A 17,500-nucleotide genomic window follows, 5' to 3' on the forward strand; every position below is an offset into this window, starting at 1 on the left:
AAGGGGAGGGAAAAGGGAGAGGATTTGGTATAAAAGAAGATAGGAGGGTGAGGAGGACGGGATAAATGGAGTGAAAATGGACAGACAGAGAGAGAGAGAGAGAGAGAGAGAGAGCTTTCTGTCAGCCATAAAATTAAGCGTACGAAGAGAAAGTTATCCTGTGTCCTTGTGATTTATGTATTTCTTTCTTATTTCCCTTTATTTTTAGGCCCAACAAATGTTCCATCATATTTCAAAAAACGTAGAACCCTCTCTCTCTCTCTCTCTCTCTCTCTCTCTCTCTCTCTCTCTCTCTCTCTCTCTCTCTCGTGGACAAAGGCATCACGTTGTACTCCTTTGCTCTTTATCTGTCCTCCTCCCCTTCTTGTTTGTTGACCCTGTGACGTCCCTATCTCCTTTCCTCCTCTCTTATCTTTCCTCCCTCCTTTTATTTCGATTCATTCCCTCCATGTCTTGTATTACTCCTATTCTTCCTCCTTCTCGTTATCTTATTAGTAATCTCATTGTTATCGTTATTTTAGTGGTTGTTCTCCTCCTCCTTTCCCTCCTCCTCTCTCTGATCTTCCTCCTCTTCCTTCTTTAACTTCTGTCACTTTTGTTACTGCTCATGCTTTTGTCACCTCCTCCTCCTCCTCCGCCTCTTCCTCCTCCTCCTCCTCCTCCTCCTCCTCCTCCTCCTCCTCCTCCTCTTACTTTTCCTCCTCCGCCAAGTGTGTTGTAGAAGTTTCCTTTCTTTCTGTCACATCTCTTCTTACCTTGGATATGGTGTTTCCATTTTCCTGGTGTCTCGCAGGGTGGTTGATGGGTGGTTGGGTGGGTGGGGAGTTATCTTCTTGCTTGTCTGTCTCTCCTTCCCATTAGTAGAGAAGTGTGGGTTAGGTAGGTATTTGGGTGGGTGGGGAGTGGCCTTCTTGCTTCTCTATCTCTCCTTCCCAGTAATAGAAAAGATGGCGAGATGTTGTGTGTAGTTTATTCAGATATGCAATTTCGTTACAAGGCAATTTGTTCTGTAATGTATTGTTTTCTGTGGTGCTGTATTCCTCCTTGTTCTTGCTCCTCTCCTCATCTTCCTCCTCCTCCTCCTCCTCCTCCTCCTCCTCCTCCTCCGAATCGTCCTCTTCGTCCTCATTTCCCTCTTCTTGTCATTTTTCTTCATCCTATTTTTGTCAAGGAAAAATATTGTCCACATATTTTTCTCAACTCTTTTATGCATATATTTTTTTCACGTCCTTATTGTATCTAGATCACGAGGACGCGCTCTCAACCTTCTACATTTTACAGGTGTTGGTATTCGCTCTATATATGAACACGCAAACTCCCTCCGTCGTATTATCATTTCTATTTCCGAGTGAGGGAGCTAAAAATATTCTCCGCTGGGTTTCCTGTGACTGTTTTGGCGTCGTGTAACTCAATTTAGGTCAGTTTAACATCAGTATTGGGACACATTTTTTACTTTGAGATTCTGAGTACGATTAAACCATTTTCTTGAGATTAGGAAGGGTCTATGGAGGTCAGAAGGGTTAGAATCTTCACTATTTTAATTCCCCACATAAGTTTCTGCATCAAATCACCAAATAGTAATGGATATGGGATTAAGTCTTTTTTCTATTATCTATTACCACATTTCCTGGCAGTGTCCGCCTCACTAATCTGTTTTGTAATGTTCCTTGAAGCTCGTGACAGTAGAAGCTCAGTGACAAAATATTTATAACGTGTAATAGTTCCATGAAGAATAAAAACCAAATACAGTGCTAAAATAGAGAGAGAGAGAGAGAGAGAGAGAGAGAGAGAGAGAAACCAGTGAAGAAGGTAATGATGACGGAGGTTAGGGGGAGGAGGAGTGTTGGAAGACAAAAGAATAAGATGGAAAGAAGTAACAAGGAGTGACATGAACAAGTGGAGAAGGATAACTCGAGCGGCTCACCCTGCAATATAGAAGAAGAAGAAGAAGAAGAAGAAGAAGAAGAAGAAGAAGAAGAAGAAGAAGAAGAAGAAGAAGAAGAAAAGAAGAAGAAAAGAAGAAGAAGAAGAGAGAGAGAGAGAGAGAGAGAGAGAGAGAGAGAGAGACCGCAGAGGAAAATACATTACCAGGAAAAAGCGATTAATGCCAAAAATATTTCCACAGCGTTATTTTACGTTTATCATCGTTTGTTATTTACGTTCCTCAAGGGGCTCCTCCGACCTTCTAGACACGTTCCTCCTCCTCCTCTTCCTCCTCCTCCTCCTCTTCCTCCTCCTCCTCCTCCTCCTCCTCCTCCTCCTCCTCCTCCTCCTCCTCCTCCTCCTCCTCTTGTATAAACACAACTTTAATTACTTACTGATGATAGTTTTTTGCTTGACATTTTGATTCATGTTTGCAGTTTTCATGTTCCTATTCTGCTTTTCTTCTTCCTTCCTCCTCCTCCTCCTCCTCCTCCTCCTCCTCCTTCTCCTCCTCCTCTTCCTCCACCTCCACCTCTCCTTCATCATCATTTTCCTTGCTATTAATTTGAGGAATCTAATAAACCACACACACGCGCAGAGAGAGAGAGAGAGAGAGAGAGAGAGAGAGAGAGAGAGAGAGAGAGAGAGAGTCAAAAAGTCACTTCGAGGCGAGACATCACCATCCAACTCTATCTCCGGCCTGTTAGAGAAGAGGAGGAGGAGGAGGTGGAGGAGGAGGAGGAGGAGGAGGAGGAGGAGGAGGAGGAGCCAATGGACTTTGTTACCGTGGCAGCAGGAAAGGTAAGAGTCAATCATCCGGGAACCAAAGAAACGAAGAAAAAGAAAGAAAAAATGAAAAAGAAAAAAAAAAATATTTCTTTTCATCACATTTATCCACTCAGTTTCTTTGATTTTTGTTCATTTTTCACTATCCTTTATTTCTATTTTTATCATATTCCGTGTTTTTTTTTATTTCTAACTCTCTTCTTATTTTCCTTCTATTTCTTTCATTTTCTTTCATTTTCTTCTATTTCTTTCATTATTGCTGTTCATTCCTTATATTTCTTTCATTTTTACTAGTCATTCCCGTGGACTAAGAGAGAAGGAGGAGAAGGAAGAAGGCGACTCCTCTCCCTCTAAATGGATCTGCGAGTGGAAGGTCTCTCTCTCTCTCTCTCTCTCTCTCTCTCTCTCTCTCTCTCTCTCTCTCTCTCTCTCGTTTCGCTTTCATCACGTTCAAAAAACTCTAATTTAAAGTGACAAGCGTTTTTAAGGGTGCTTTTATGGTTCTCGTGACAAATTAACCAGATTTCTATATTGCTAACAGGATAAACACTCTTGAGAGCTCGCCCAATCATCTCTGTTGCCTTTCAAAATAGTGGAGATGAGAGAGCAAAGTGTTTGAGAGTACTCTCTCTCTCTCTCTCTCTCTCTCTCTAGGCAGAACACGCGGTAGTAAGTTTTCGTTAGTTGGTTTCTCAAAATGTATCGCAGTTTGTTCTCTCGCTATGTCTCCTTTGGGCACCGTGGTTTTCCTTGTTATCTTTATGGTACACTCTCTCTCTCTCTCTCTCTCTCTCTCTCTCTCTCTCTCTCTCTCTCTCTGTGTTCTATATTTGTCACGTTTTTTGTCTTTTTTTCTTCTCTATTACATTTGTTTTTGTGTTTTTGGGACGTGATATCCTGGTCACATTTTAATATTCTTGCTTCTGTCTTGTTTTTTGTTTTTTGTTTTTCTTTTTTTCAAGCGTAACGTTGTCTCATTCGTGTTTACTTTTTTTTCTTTCTTTTTTTTCTTTTTTTCACTTTCTTTTCTCCTTTTATATTTTTTCTCGGTGCTTTTGTGGAGTTTTAGAAATATTATCCATTTTTTTAACATTTATTTTCCTTTTTTCCAGTCGCTCTCTGTTTAAATGTCGTTTAGCAATGTTTATCTGACGTGCTGTATTCTCCTGTTCTCTCTTACATTCCCTCCTTTTATATCTCCTAAATGTTCTTTTTTTCCTTTTTCTATCCGGCATTCGGACATAATGTTTACCCTGGGCGTTGGTTGCATTGTCCCGCCTCTATTGTTATTTTTTGGGTGTGTTTGGGTGCGCTGTGCTGCGTCAGTGCTTTGTTGGTGTCCCGTGCCTTACCCTGCTCCCGTACCAGCGAAATGGAGCGTTTGTGCCCAATAAACAACATGCCACTTCCCATTACCCTCATGTGACCCATTCTTCCTCCTTCCTTCTTCCTCCGTGGCTCCTTTCCTCTTCTTATGCTATCTTCCCTTTCGTTCAAGCATCCTTATCTTCGTGTACCCCTTTCTCCCTTCTCATCACCCTACGCACTTCCCTCTTCCCGCCCTTTCCTTCTCCTCTCATTGCCTCCGCCTTTCCGCCCCTCGAGACTCGCCCCTACATCCTATTTCAAGCCTGTGTCCTCCTCCATATCCCCTTACACTCCCTACACACATACACACATACATACACACCACCCATAGTCTTAATCTCCCTCTCTCATACCCTTACGAATTTAGTGTTCCCTTATTTCCTCTTTCGCAAGTCCCTATGTACCTTTCTTCCCTCTACGGTTTTCCCCTTTTATTTCTCTTACTTTTCTCTTACGCTACTGCACATCTATTCCCTCTCCCTCTCTCTCCCCATCTTTCCCTCCCTCTCTCTCTCTCTCTCTTTCCCTCTTTGGGCTCCGACTTACGCTTTCCCAGTCCCTCTGTTCTCTGTCTCTTCCAAACTCCCCCCCCCCTATCTTGTCTACATTCTGCCTTCCCCCTCTATGTCTCTCCCTCTCCCTCTCTCTCGCTCTCTGCCGTACATTCCCTCTCCCTTCTCGCCGTACACGCTGCCTCCTGTTCTCCCCCACGCAACTCACAGGCTGTAACAGTAGCAAGGGACGCAGAGGAACCCTAATATAATTTACAGAAGGGGCGTGCTCTGTCCTGAAGGAGGGAGAGCCCACCTTAGGGACAGTCAAGAGTTGCCTGGCTGTGCTGAGCGTAATGGGTGATGGTGGCAGAGCAGCAGTAGTGGTGGTGGAAGAATGTAAGAGAAAAGGCGAGGAGGAAGAGGTGGAGGGAAGTTTCCTTACTCATATGGACACTCCTTCAAGTTCCTCCAGATCAAAGGCTCCTGCAAGTGACGTCACAGGAGGAGATTTCATGTTCTCTCTCTCTCTCTCTCTCTCTCTCTCTCTCTCTCTCTCTCTCTCTCTCTCTCTCTCTCTCTCTCTCTCTCTCTCTCTCTCTCTCTCTCTCTCTCTCTCTCTCTCTCTCTCTCTCTCTCTCTCTCTCTCTCTCTCTCTCTCTCTCTCTCTCTCTCTCTCTCTCTCTCTCTCTCTCTCTCTCTCTCTCTCTCTCTCTCTCTCTCTCTCTCTCTCTCTCTCTCTCTCTCTCTCTCTCTCTCTCTCTCTCTCTCTCTCTCTCTCTCTCTCTCTCTCTCTCTCTCTCTCTCTCTCTCTCTCTCTCTCTCTCTCTCTCTCTCTCTCTCTCTCTCTCTCTCTCTCTCTCTCTCTCTCTCTCTCTCTCTCTCTCTCTCTCTCTCTCTCTCTCTCTCTCTCTCTCTCTCTCTCTCTCTCTCTCTCTCTCTCTCTCTCTCTCTCTCTCTCTCTCTCTCTCTCTCTCTCTCTCTCTCTCTCTCTCTCTCTCTCTCTCTCTCTCTCTCTCTCTCTCTCTCTCTCTCTCTCTCTCTCTCTCTCTCTCTCTCTCTCTCTCTCTCTCTCTCTCTCTCTCTCTCTCTCTCTCTCTCTCTCTCTCTCTCTCTCTCTCTCTCTCTCTCTCTCTCTCTCTCTTTATCTCTCTCTCCTCTCTCTCTCTTCCTACTCCTTCTCATGCTCTTCCTCCTCTTTCCCTTTCTCTTTCTACTCTTTCTCTTTCTTTTCCACATCAGAACTAGCTTCCTGACACCTCCAGCTCGTTAAGCCCAGGAAACTAAAGCGGGTTCTCTTCCTCCTCTTCCTCCTTCTCCTCCTCCTCTTCCTCCTCCTCCTCCTCCTCCTCCTCCTCCTCCTCCTCCTCCTCCTCCTCCTCCTCCTCCTCCTCCTCCTCCTCCTCCTCCTCCTCTCTCCGGGGATAACGTAAGCATCTCGTCTTGCTGGGAAACGCAATTTTCTTGAGACATTTCAACCCGATTTTCCGTGAGGAACGGCGAAGGTCGACTGGCGGGGCTAGCTATTATTGAATCCTTTACAGCATTTGGTAAATAACGCTTGGACTCTGCACCTCCGCACATCCCGGGAAGGAAGGAAGGAAGAAGAGGAAGACTGCTTTGTTGGTGACTGTGTGTGAAGGAGACAGAAGACAGACAAGACAGAAGGAAGATGTGACAGTGTTAATCCCTTCAGTACTGAGACGTATTTTGATGAATTTTTGGTATAATTAGACGATTTCATTTACATTAGAAAGGATTTATAGAGATCAGAAAAGTAATGACCAGAGGCGTCACTATTTTAATCCCCTACACAAGTTTCTGAAGTTGAAGAAGATCAGCAAATAATAACACGAAGGAATATGAAAGCGCATCATAGTGCTGAAGGGGTTAAAAAAAAAGAGTGCATGAGAATATATACTTTAGGTTGACTTTCACACCTCACACTAGAAAGACATGCGTGGGAAGGTGAGGGAAGGTATGGCAGGTATAGGAGGTGCACGCCTTTAGCTTCTCTCCCGCGGCAGACGATCGAGGCTTGAATCGTGGCTCCCCGACTTCGCCTAATGGAATATAAGAGCGAACAAAGCTTTGAGCAACTCGCCGTGAGAGCTCCTAGAAAGCCTCTTAACCACGGAGGAGCTGTCTTCCCCGACCTCTCCCTTCCTTTACCTCTTCCTCCCTCTCCTCCTCCTCCTCCTCCTCCTCCTCCTCCTCCTCCTCCTTTTCCTCCTCCTCCTCCTCCTCCTCCTCCTCCTCCTCCTCCTCCTCCTCCTCTTCCTTCTCCTCCTCCTCCTCTTCTTCCTCTTCCTACTCTGTGGCGAAGCGTAAACAATGGAGGTCGTAAGTTGGTCTAGCAGTGAGAAGGATGCTACAGGTGTGTGTGTGTGTGTGTGTGTGTGTGTGTGTGTGTGTGTGTTTGGACACACACACACACACACACACACACACACACACACACACACACACACACACACACACACACACACACACACACACACACACACACGCAACTTTAAAGGTCCATCTAAAGTTGCGACACCCGACGTAACTTCCCGAGACACGAACTTGGTCGATTAAAGACGGTTGATAAAGTAAAGTTGGCTGATGCGAAAAGTTTATCTCCATTAGACTGTTAATTTGTGATGAGGAAGAGGCGCTGCTGCTGCTCCTCCTCTTCCTCCTCCTTCTCTTCCTTCTTCTCCCCTTCCTCTTTCCTGCGGGCCTGTCCTTAAGTCTTCCTTTTTTTTCTTATTTACACTTCACACTCGACATTCACACGTGCTTCATTTTCTCCCAGTCGGAAATATTAACTGAAGACTCTCTGTGCAACGTGCGTCCGGGATTAAAAGGAGGGACGTGTGTGGCGTGTCTGTCTGTGAGCGTGTGTGAGTGTGTGAGAGAGTCTGTCTTGTGATATTTCTCTTCAGTACTGAGACTCATTTTCACCTTGATTTTTTGGTATGATTAAACAGGTTTTCTTTTGCATTAGGAAGGGTCTATGGTGGTCAGAAGATTAATAGCCAGAGTGTTTAGTATTTCAATCCCCCCCACATAAGTTTCTGAAGTTGTATAAAATCGCAAAATATTAACCAGAATTGATATAAAAAAGCGTCATGGTTCTGAAGAGATTAAAAAGTACATGAAAGCTTGAAATATGACTCTTACAAACACTGAATCATGTATATCTTTCTCCCATCTCTCGCTTTACTCAATGACTCCACGCATTCTCGTATCAGTCTCTTACTATTTGACTTCCTCGCTGCACCGGGGAGATCATCACAGCATCGCGCGCCCACAAGGCTTGTATTCTCAAACACCTCTGCGCTTCAGCTCCACTATTTCGAAAGCCTTTATTTAAATTTACACGAGTTTTAAGGTGTTTTTACAGTTTTAGAAGCAGAGTGATAAGATTTCTGCATTATTAATTGGAGAAATACTCTTGAAAATCCTGCCAATCATCTCTCTACCTTTGGAAAATAGTCGTGATGAGACAGAAGAGCGTTTTTAAGTAAGTCTTTTTATGATTCTAGAGGAAGAGTGACAAAATTTCTGCAATACTAACCGGAGAATCACTTTTGAAAACCCATTAATCATCTCTGTGGCCTTAGAAAGTAGTCGTGGTGAAAGGAACAAACATTTATTAAGCAATTTTTTATGGTTTTAAAGGCAGAGTGACAAGGTTTTCTGCATTACTAACCGGAGAAACACTCTTGAAGCGAGCAAAGCGTCTCTGAATACGGACCCAAAATTGAAACGATCACATTGGAACGGGAAGGTAAAACTGAAAGACGAGTCATCTCCTCTGTGTGTCTCGGGAGGTCTCGCTCGTCAGGAGATAAAAACACCAAGAGGAGGAGGAGGAGGAGGAAGAAGAAGAGAAGGAGAGAGAAGAGACTGAAAGCGAGAGAGAAAAGAGAAATACGAAGAGAAATCGACGCCTCAATACCAAGGGAGTGGCTGAAATAGAAGTATTTTTAGAGGACGCGCTCACAAGACTGGATCGTTTGAGGGAAGAGAGAGAGAGAGAGAGAGAGAGAGAGAGAGAGAGAGAGAGAGACAACACTGCAACATTGGGAGTGAAGTGGAGGAGAAAGAGGAGAATCAAATAAGGTGGAAGGCTTTTTGCTCCACCTTAGAGGAATTGGAGGAGGAGAAAGGAGGAGGAGGAGGAGGAAGAAGAAGAAGAGGAGGAGGAGGAGGAGGAGGAGGAGGAGGAGGAGGAGGAGGAGGAGGAGGAGGAGGAGGACAGTGACGACAGGGACAGTGGAGCATATATCAGGGTGGAGCAGTGTAATATGTGGAGTAACGCTGCGATTTTGGGGACACGAAAATCTTGATCCTATTTTTCCAGCCCAGCGAGTCACAAGACATTTCGCCACTCTCACTATTTTCCTCCTCTCCTCTTTTCTTCTATTTTCCTCATTATTTTCCTTACTCTCCTTTCCTCCTTCTTCTGTCTAATTTGTTCCTTTCCTTCTTTTCTCCTGTCCTTATTCTGCTTATCATCCTTACCCTCCTTTCTCTCCTTTCTCTCTTTTTTTATTCTCCTTCTCTTTTTTTCATTCCAACCTTTTTTTACTTTCCTCTCTCCTTTTTTTCCTCCTTTCTGTCCCTTCTTTCCTCCTCTCTTTCCCTTTTCTTCTCTTTTCTTCCTTATTCTCCTTCTTACACTTCTTACCCTCCTTCCTTCCTTCCTCTGCCTACTTTCCTCCTCTTCTCTTCTTTTTTCCTTCCCTCTTATTTCTCCTTATTTTCCTTATATACCCTCTCTCCCTCCTTTTTTTCCCTCCCTCCTTCCCTCCTTCCCTTTTTCTTCTTTCCCTCTCTATTCTCCTCATCCTCTCTCCTTTCTCTTTCCCTCTTCCTCTCTTTACTTCCTCCTCTCCTTCTCTTTTCTTTTCTTTCCTTCGTTTTCTTCCTTTCTTCCTTTCTCTTCCTATTTGACTCCTCTTTTTCTCTTTTTTACCCTCTCATTATTATCCTTATCATCCTTATACTCTTTTTCTCCTTCCTATCCCTACTGTCCTTCTTTCCTCTTTTCTTCTTCTTTTCTTATTCTTCTTATCTCCTCTCCCTCCCTCCTTACTCCTCCTTACTTTGTTCATTTTCTCTTTTCTTCTCTCTTTTCCTCCTTCCTTATTCTCCCTTCTTTCCTCCCTCCTTTCCTAGCTCCCTCCTTCCTTTCCCTCTTTACCTACCTACCTCCTTTCCTCTCTCCTTCCCTTCCTCCCGCCCTCCCTCCATCCCTTCCTCCCTCTCTCCTTCCCTCTCTCCTCCCTTCCTTTCTCCTTCCCTCCATCCCTCTCTTCCTCCCTCTCACCTTCCCTCCTCCCTGTCTCCTTCCCTTCCTCCTCCTCCTTCCCTCCCTCCTTCCCTCCAGGCGGCGTGGTGATGTGAAGGGATAAGGTGCCCCACACACACACCATGTTATTTTCTTTTTCAGTTGTCACTTTCTGCCCCGAAGCAAATAATTTCCCTTTATATTTTCGCCTTTGAATTCAATAATATATTTGAGATTTTTCCGTGATAGTGTTTTTATTTTTCCTTTATTTTTTTTCTGTCCCTTCTTTTCTCTTTTCTTTTTTCCGGGGCGTATGTAAAGATGTGTTTCTGTTATCGTGACGGAAGACAGGGAAAGGGAAAAAGGATCTAATGCACAGAATATAAGAGTAAGTTGAGAATATACGAATAAAGTCAGGATACGTTTTTTCCAACACGTTATCTTGATGGGTCCTATCACTCGTCATAACCGCGACTATCTTGGCGTGAGAGGAGGAGAGGAAAGGAAGATTTGGAGCAATAGACTCAGATAACGGCTTGTATTTAGAAACACTTTGCTAACACCACGACTATTTTCAAAGGCCACAAAGACGTTTAGCCGATTTCATAGTACTTTCCCCTATTAACCCCTTCAGTAGTAGGACACATTTTTTGCCTTGAGATATGTGAACGATTATGCTATTTCATTTAAGAAAGATCTATGGAGGTCAAGAGATTAATGGCCACAGACTTCACTATATTAATCCCCCCACATACGTTTCTGAAGGTATACAAAATCACCAAATAGTAAGCAGAATGAATATGAAAACGCGTCATGCTACTGAAGGGGTTAATAATATAGAAATCTTATTAATCTCTCACTAGAAACAACACTCTTAGAATTCCGTGTAGCTTTAGCAAGAACCTTCTGAGACTAGTGGAGGTGCGAATGAAGAAAGGAAGGGAACCAAGAGCAGGTGGAAGTACAGACTGAGGTAATATTTAAAAGAGGGAATGAAAGAGTAGGGATGAGGAGCGAATGAGTGGCGGAGTGCAAGGCGAGGTGGCGCTGTAGTGTTATTCCTCGCTCGGTCGCTGTATTAGATTATATAAAGTAGATCAACGTAAGATAATTAAGGTTAAGATGAATTAATGACAAAGTTAATTACATGTTGAGAGAGAGAGAGAGAGAGAGAGAGAGAGAGAGAGAGAGAGAGAGAGAGAGAGAGAGAGAGAGAGAGAGAGAGAGAGAGAAAGCCAATTAAGCACACAAGCTGAAAGATAGATGTGCATAAAGTCAAACATGAGCCTTACAAACAAATAAACACTCAGATGAATACACTCAAGAAACACACAAACACACAAACACACAGACACACAGACACAGAGGCTGAGAAACACTAACAAACCAGATAGATAGATAGATAAATAGATAGACAGATAGATAGATAGATAGATAGATATTGAACACAGCTAAACATTACAATTACACAATGACTTGGAAGGAATGGTCCATCAAAATGCCTTCAATAAGAACTTGTAAATGGTTTAGAATAGAATGAAATTTGAAACATATAGAAAGTTCATTTATTCAAACAAACACATGAGACTCCTGAAGCAAATCAAGCTAATTCATACAAAACAAACAGACAACCAGACAACCAGACACACCGTAACAAACCCGAACACAGCAAACACCTCGAAGAAAAATTTAAAAAGAATAAAAAACACACAGAGAACATTGGTGCCTTATGGAAGTGAATGAATGAAGTGCTTATGTGATACTGATGGATTTGATGTGCTCTGATACACTTGGTGAGGGGAGAAGCACCTGTTACATCCCCTCAACTTACCTCTCTCTCTCTCTCTCTCTCTCTCTCTCTCTCTCTCTCTCACATGTGAGGAAACAGCTTAGAAATGAGATGTGATGGTGAATGCGTGATGTAAACCAGAATTTGATGTGATTTACTGTTTATCTCTCTCTCTCTCTCTCTCTCTCTCTCTCTCTCTCTCTCTCTCTCTCTCTCTCTCTCTCTCTCTCTCTTTCCTGCAGTTCAAACAAAGCTATTTATCTCTTTTCGTCTCTTTCCTTTCTTTCGTTATTCTCTTTCCTCGTAGCGTTCCAAGATATTTTATTTTCCTTCCTTCCTTTCCTCTTTCTCTTTTCCTTTCTTTCCTCTTCCTAACCTAACAAAACTAACATTTTCTCGTCTTTTTCTATTATTTTCCTCTTTTACTTGTTGCTCTCTTTCCTCGTAGCTTTCAAAGACGTTTTAATTTCCTTTTTTCCTTTCCCCTTCTTTCTCTTTTCCTTTTCTTTCTATTTCCTGACTTAACAAGGCTAATATTTTCTCTCTTTTTCTACTCTTTCTCTCTTTTATTTGTTGCTTTCTTTCCCTCCATTCTTTCTCCTTATCTTTCCTTTCTTTTCTTTTCCTAACCTAACAAAACTAATATTTTCTCTTTTCTACTCTCTCCGTCTTTTATTCATTGTTTTCTTTCCTCGTAGCTTTCAAAGACGTTTTAATTTTCCTTATTCCTTTCCCCGTCTTTCTCTTTTCCTTTTCTTTTCTTTTCCTTGCCTAACAAAGCTAATATTTTCTCTCCTTTTCTTCATTTTCCCTCTTTTATTCGATGCTCTCTTTCCTTGTAGAGTTCCAAGACATTTCATTTTCCCTCATTCTTTTCCCCTTTCTGTCTCTTTTCCTTTCTTTTTGTATTTCCTTGCCTAACAAAGCTAATATTTTCTCTCCTTTATTTCATCTTCCCTCTTTTTTTCGTTGCTTTCTCTCCTTTTTAGCTTTCAAAGACGTTTTATTTCTCCTTCTTTCATGTGTCTTGATTTTCTCACCACCACCACTACAACTACCACCACTACCACCACCTTTCCGACAAACACCACAGCCGCCCCCGCCATCTGGTACTCAAACAAAGGGCTGTTATCTCCGTTAAGCGAAGCGAGAAAGAGTCGGTAAAATGAGATAGGGGTAAAGAGATACGGAAGAGATAGAGATAATAGGGAGGGGCGAAGAAGAGATAGTAAGAGGAGATAAGGCAAGAGGTGAATAAAGAGATTAGAAGGAGAGATCTTAGGGGCTGATTATGTGTAAATGAGAGAGAGAGAGAGAGAGAGAGAGAGAGAGAGAGAGAGATTTTGAAGATTATGTAAGTTCAAAACCGTGTTGTGTTTCGTTTCTCTCTCTCTCTCTCTCTCTCTCTCTCTCTCTCTCTCTCTCTCTCTCTCTCTCTCTCTCTCTCTCTCTCTCTCTCTTAATATATGAGAAATTGAAAGAGAGCTGTATAGATAAATTGATAGATAGATAGATTAAAAGAGAGATAGATAAAGAGAGAGAGAGAGAGAGAGAGAGAGAGAGAGAGAGAGAGAGAGAGAGAGAGACTGAAACGAAACAACACCATTTTAAACTTATATAGTCTTCAAACAATCTCTCTCTCTCTCTCTCTCTCTCTCTCTCTCTCTCTCTCTCTCTCTCTCTCTCAATTTCTCGTTCATTAAGTCCTATTTAGCGTTAATTATATTTTTCCTTCCTGCCAAGAACACCACAAATGGGACTCAAATTTACCTCCTTTTGAAATTCCTCTTTTTCTCTATTTTTCCCTGTTTTTTTTCTTTATCTTTTTTCTTTTTTTCTCTCATCCGCTTTTAGAATTATTCATCATTTTCTTTCGCGTTGGTTTTGTCTTTTTTCCCGTTTTCTTTTCGTTTCATTCTTTTTTTTTATGTGGTGATAAATTATTTCTCTCTTAAACGTCTTTCTCCTTTTCCTCTTTATTTTTGCTTTTTTTTTTTTTTTTTAGTTATTTTTCTTTATTTTTGTGAGTTTCTCTTTGTGTTCTTATTTTGAATATAGTGTCATGTATTTTTTTTTCCCCTTTATATTATGTGTTATTCTAAATCCTCTTTGTTTTTGTATATTTTTATATTTTTTTCCTCCACCATCCACTATCTTTATTCAAGTTCCATTCTATTTCATCCTTTGCCTCTCATTTTAACTTTTACCTTCCCCCTTTCTCTCTCTCTCTCTCTCTCTCTCTCTCTCTCTCTCTCTCTCTCTCTCTCTCTCTCTCTCTCTCTCTCACACACACAGGAGGATTCCCCCATTAGTGTGACATCTGCTTACTATTTTACCAGCTTCTACTCAGTTTTTATCACTCACAACCACGCAGTTCCGGCTCCCTATTCGTCTTCATCTCTCCTCTTCTCTTCTTTCTCGTCTTTCCCTCTTTATTCTTTTCTTCCTCCTCTTCCCTCTTTCTTGTTGTTGTGGTTCTACTTTCCTGTTCGTCTTTTCTGGTTTTTCGTTTCCCTTTATTCATTTTTCTTATTTTTCTTGCTTTTTCTCTCTTTTTCTACTTCTCTTCCTTTTCGTTTTCTTTATCGTGTCTATACATGATATTTTTTTTTGTCTTCTATATTCGGCACATCTGTTACACTTCCTTTATATCCAATCCTCCACTTTCTGCTTCATCCACTTCATCTACCTCATCCACCACATTTACCGCATCCACCTTGGGCTTAATGCCAAAACTAAGACGGAAATAAGGAGAGAAACACTGAGGAACGATGCTTAAGTTATGCCCCTTCTTTCCCCTCCTCCCTCACACACACACACACACACACACACACACACACACACACACACGTATATCGTTGCTTCCTTCCTTCGCTTCCTCGCTTCCTCCTCTCAGGGCCTTTCCTCCTTCTTTCCGCGGGTTCCATTTGCTCTAAATGAATTTATTTCCTCTTTTCTCTCCGGCTTGTAATGCGTCGCCTTCCCATTACCGCATCCTCCATCACAAAGCCCGTCCTGGCCGCGCTTGTCTGTCTGATTTGGAGCTTAGGAGCGTAAGGATGAATGAACGAATGGATGAAGAGTAAACTAGATAAATAATGATGAATAATGATGACTGAATGAACGAGTGTAAAGCATAACGGGCTGAACAATGATGAAAGTTTGTAGGATATGCAACGGTAATGATGATAGATGAGTAGACGTTAAGCAAATGAGAGGATAAACAATGGTGATGTAAAGTAAATAACGTGATAAGCAATGGTGAAATGAGACGAATGATGACGAAAGAGTACGTCAATATAGAAAAATGAACAAATTAAATGTATCAATAGAAAAGAGTAAACAGAAAAATAAAAAAAGCGAATAAAGCGAAAGGCAATAACGTGATAAGCGATAGTGAAATAAAAGGAATGATAACAAAAGAGTACGTCAATATATAAAATAAAACCAATTAAATGTATCAATAGAATGAAATAGAAAACGAGAAACAATGGCTGAATAAAGCGAACTGAAAGAAAACGAATACATAAACACATAAAATTTACAGATATTACAGAAAGTCGATGTATTTGAATTTAAACCACCGTGCGTTCTCCCTCCCTCTGTCTTCCACCTCTCAAATTATTCTCACCACATTTACCTTCGCTGTTTTCCCTGAGCATTCATTATCCGCGCCAGATTTCTAACTTAACAATTCTTCGCACATTTTGTTATCTGTGTTTGGACAACGTTTTGTTTATGCATTCCCTCTCCTCACTTATTTACTGACAGGCGAGAGGGAGAGCCGTACAAAATTATGAGGAGGGGAGGAGAAAACACCAAATGAGAAGTGAAGTAGGAAGGGGAAAAATAAGAACGGGAAACTTACTGGCGGAACGAAAAAGAAGTGAGAGAGAGAGAGAGAGAGAGAGAGAGAGAGAGAGAGAGAGAGAGAGAGAGAGAGAGAGAGAGAGAGAGCAGGTGCACGGAGGCATAAAGTTGAGGCCTCAGGCGCAGATCGCTTGAAGTTTCTCCTGACGGCTAAGCAGACGAAGGAAGAGAAAGGCCTGGAGGCAGTTGTGATACTTTGAGGGGAGTGGTGAGGCATCCTAGGGCGATCCTTGTAAGGGAAAGTGGTGGAAGTCGGCATACTGCGCCCATCTGAGGGAAAGAAGGGGAGAAGAAGGATGATGATAAAGGTGAGGGAAAAAAGGACAGAAGGAGATGGTGAGAGAGGAAGAGGACGGTGGAGTGAGAGGAAAGTTTGTTATAAATGTGGAAGTTTCATCTTATCTAGTTCTTAAGTCGATTAAGGAAGTAGTGGTTATAAGGTTTTCTTTTTTATGAGAGGATGAAAGGTGCAAAGTAAAAACAGGAAGCTCTCAGTAATGGCGGTGGCGGTGGTAGTAGTAGTAGTGGTGGCGATGGTGATAGTGATAGTAGTAGCAGTAAAAGTAGTAGTAGTTGTAGTAGTAGTAGTAGTAGTAGTAGTAGTAGTAGTAGTAGTAGTAGTAGTAGTAGTAGTAGTAGTAGTGGTAGTAAAAGTAGTGGTGATGGCGATGGTGATAGTAGTAGTAGTGTAGTAAAAGTACTTGCGATGGTGATAATGGTAGTAGTAGTAGTAGTAGTAGTAGTAGTAGTAGTAGTAGTAGTAGTAGTAATAGTAGTGATAACGATGGTGATAGTAATAGTAGAAGTAGCAGTAGCAGTAGTAGTAGCTGCGATGGTGATAGTTGTAGTAGTAGTAAACATTTATCCCAGACATTTGGCTAACCCTTCTAACCTTTTAGGGAACTGGCAATCAAGTGGACCTTTTTTTTTTTCTTTTGCCATACTTGACCAGCTTCCCATCTTCCATGAAAAAAAAAGTAGTAGTAGTAACAATAGTAGCAATAGTACAAAAAAAAAAAACACCAGTAACATTAATAATAGTACTAATGATAACAACAACAAAGGCATCAATACCCGGAACACGCAATACAAATAATACACACCCAATGAACGAAGCTTTAACGACGGTCTTCCCTGTGTGCCGCGACAAACAATGCCAATATACATGCATACAACATTTCACCGTCCATTGTGTCCTCCATTATTCACAGCCGCGGTTCATAATTCATAACCTTCGCTAGTCACTGTGTGCACTCTAACTCATCCTCGTGACCTTTGACCCTTGACTTTAGTGACCTGTATGCCCTTCAATACTAGGGCACATTTTTTTTTTATTTCTTTTCTTTTCTTTTTATTTTGCCTTGAGTTTCGTGTACTATTAGGCGATTTTATTGACATTATGGAGGTCTATGGAGGTCAGAAGATTAACTCCTTCAGTACCGTGACTAAAGTAGTAGTATTAGTAGTAGTAGTAGTAGTGGTAGTAGTAGTAGTAGTAGTAGTAGTAGTAGTATTGGTAATAGTAGAAGTAGTAGTAGTAGTACTGATGGTGATAACGTTAATAGAATCACAAATATCACCCAGTCATATTCTCAGCATTACCGTTGCGTTCGTTAAAAGAGTAATTTACATGGTGCCAGTTTCACGTTGCTTTCTATAAGGTCTTTGATTGATAGTTTAATCTGTTGCACATTAAACACACCAGTCAGTCAGTCAGCCAGTCAATCAGTCAGTCAGCCAGTCAACCAATCAGCCAGCCAGTCAGCCAGTCAGTCAGTCAGTCAGTCGGTGCATTGAATTCAAACACTTTTCACTGGTGACGCTCAACACTAGAGACGTCTAGCTAAAAAATGACGCGTGCATTCTCACCCAAGTGAATGAATAACGCACGGAAATTAGTTACAAGTGTTCGTGACTCGCTCGGTTGCTTAACTCACTAAACGTTGCAAAGGACAGAAATAGATTGCTTGACACTATGCAAGATGTTAC

This window comes from Portunus trituberculatus, chromosome 25 (genome assembly GCF_017591435.1).
Source record: "Portunus trituberculatus isolate SZX2019 chromosome 25, ASM1759143v1, whole genome shotgun sequence".
NCBI classification, from domain to species: domain Eukaryota; kingdom Metazoa; phylum Arthropoda; class Malacostraca; order Decapoda; family Portunidae; genus Portunus; species Portunus trituberculatus.